At 41.2% G+C, this 2372-nt stretch overlaps 1 long non-coding RNA gene across 2 annotated transcripts in view; it reads left to right on the top strand.

The window, feature by feature from the left end:
* The window catches only part of LOC109296979, a 23695-nt gene extending 21576 nt beyond the window's left edge, over positions 1 to 2119 (top strand). For both annotated transcript variants that reach the window (XR_002097123.1, XR_002097124.1), the window contains exon 2: positions 1840 to 2119. This is a non-coding gene — a long non-coding RNA (uncharacterized LOC109296979). The remainder of the gene's footprint in view (positions 1 to 1839) is intronic.
* Positions 2120 to 2372: the final 253 nt, after the last annotated feature.

Here is a 2372-nt window from a genome sequence, read left to right on the forward strand (position 1 = left end):
TGGTGAGACCCTCTCTCTCTTTCTGTGTGTGTGTGTGTTGATAGTTTCCTAGAAGCACCATAGTCAGTCCTGGGTCTGAATTTTTCGTTTGATGGGGCTCTATAACCTTCTGGTTCTAATGTGACTTGAACATTTTTCAGGAAAAAAGAAAAGAAATTCTAATCCTGACCATGTCTGAATTCGCTTTAGCACATCTAGGTTCCTAACTTATGTAGCAGGAAAGTTACAAAGTTTCACTGACTCCTTTCTATAGATATTTAGATAAGCAGCTTATTTGTACTTTTGTGGGTAAATCACAAATATTGAACATTTTCACATGGCCACAATATGGTCTTCATTGTTATAGGGTTCCACCGGGCAGCCCAGGGGCTGAACATTATGTTTACAACTTTTACAGCTGCAAATCAGGCTTAATGGGAATGAGGTTGTGAACATATAAAAGGTTATACAGTAAAGTACAAATCAGGCTCAAAGCTTTTCAGATTGGACACTCAATGGGAGGCGAGTAATTTTGATCATTTTGTTTTTAATTTTAGTGCCTCAGTTTCCTGTGGGTAAAATGGGAATTTTACAGTAATAATCCCCAGTCTCAATTGGTTTTCTGATGATAATTTAATTAATCACAGAATCACAGAAGAGTATCATTGGAATGAACCTTGAGAGGTCATTTACCCCAGTGCCCAACTCAAGGCAGAATTGCCCCTGATTAAAACCATCCCAGTCACGTGTCTGTCTAACCTGCTGTTAAAGTCTTCCAAGGACAGAGATTGCACAGCCTCTCTGGGAAGCCTGTTTCAATGAGTAACAACCCTACTACTAGGAAGTTTTCTTTCTAGTCTTCAGCCTACATTTCTGTTGCAGTTTGAAGCCATTGCTGTTAGTCTGTCCCCTACAGCTGCAGAAATAGCCTGCCTCCACCCCTTTTATAACCATCCTTTAACTATTTGAAAACTTATCAAATACTCCTCCTGTCATCTCTCTTCTAGACTAAACAATCCTAGTTCTTTCAGCCTTTCCTCGTAAGTTATGCTTCCAACCAATTTTGTCACTCTCCACTGAACCCTTTCTACTTTGTCCACATCCTTCTTGAAGTGTGGGGCCCAAAGGTGGACATAGATGATGCCTCACTTGTGCCAAATAAAGTGTGAGAATCACTTCCTAGATTCAGTTGATGTTTTATTAATACAACCAAGTACGCTATTGGCTCCCCCCCTTTTTTTTTTGCAACAAGAGCACACTTTTGTGTACTTGACTTAATAACTTTTTAATACCTTTTTGTTGCTGTTGATTTGTTTGCTTAATTATTTATTATAGTATCTAAATCAGGTAAAGTAAGAGCTTAAATCCAGATCTCCAAAATCTTAGTTAAATGCTCTCCCTATTGGACTAAGGGCTACTGAAAGTGGGTCTCGCACACACACACAAAGGTTGAACACTCTGGGGTTCCACTGCTGCCCAATGAAAGGAAGTATCATTGTTTGCAAAATTGAATTCTAGTTGTTTTCGCCCAATCTTAGTTAGTACAGAGCATGGCTAGAAGCTTCTTTTACAGGGCAAAAGAAAAGAAAATGTAAAGCACCCCAGATGATGCTTCCCAGACCCGCATGAGAATTATTTTAGTGCTAATGTCTTTTTTCTTTCTCTCTCTAGGTCTTACTCTCTTTTTTCCACCCTAAGTCTCCCTTTTTCCCTTCTCTAGCACTTGCCCTCTGTCCTCTAGGCCGCTCTTTGCTACAACCCAAGACGGCACTGCTTTCTTCCATCAAACCATGGTACTGAGAACACTCCTCATGTCTGTCACTGCTGCTAACCTGCATTTCCTGTTTGTTTCTTTCCCAGGTTACCACTTGATCACCAGCCCCAGTTTGCTTGGAGATAAAGACGACACACTGTCACTTTCTCAAACACCCTCTCCTTAACCCAGCCATTCTTAAAGAGACAGTGGGATAAATGAAATTCAAGATTCAAGAGGTGCCGCTTCCCTTGAAAATATTCCACCCACCAGAGAGGAGTTTCAGAATCCATTCCTAGCAGTTAATGCTCCATCCTAAATGACATCGCTTTTCAGTAGTGACATGTGCATTGATCTGCATTACAAAAATAAAAGGAATAGCACTTCTTTCCAGCAGCAGATAATTACCAGCAGACATCAGGTTCTCTCCCGCTGATACCCACAGGGTGGAGGGGCTGGGAGTGGGCATTAGGTGGAGGGGACATGGCTATCTTACACACGCAGTCAGATAAATAATATTGATCAGGATGTGTGTGAAGAAATAGTGCCACCCCTTTTCCAGGCTTGATTAGCTGCAGGGGGACATTCGCTACATTTACCAGATTTAACCCAAATCATGTCTCCTACACAAAGGTGCTAG

This window comes from Gavialis gangeticus, unplaced genomic scaffold (genome assembly GCF_001723915.1).
Source record: "Gavialis gangeticus isolate Ggan-Ray unplaced genomic scaffold, GavGan_comp1, whole genome shotgun sequence".
Taxonomy (NCBI): Eukaryota; Metazoa; Chordata; order Crocodylia; family Gavialidae; genus Gavialis; species Gavialis gangeticus.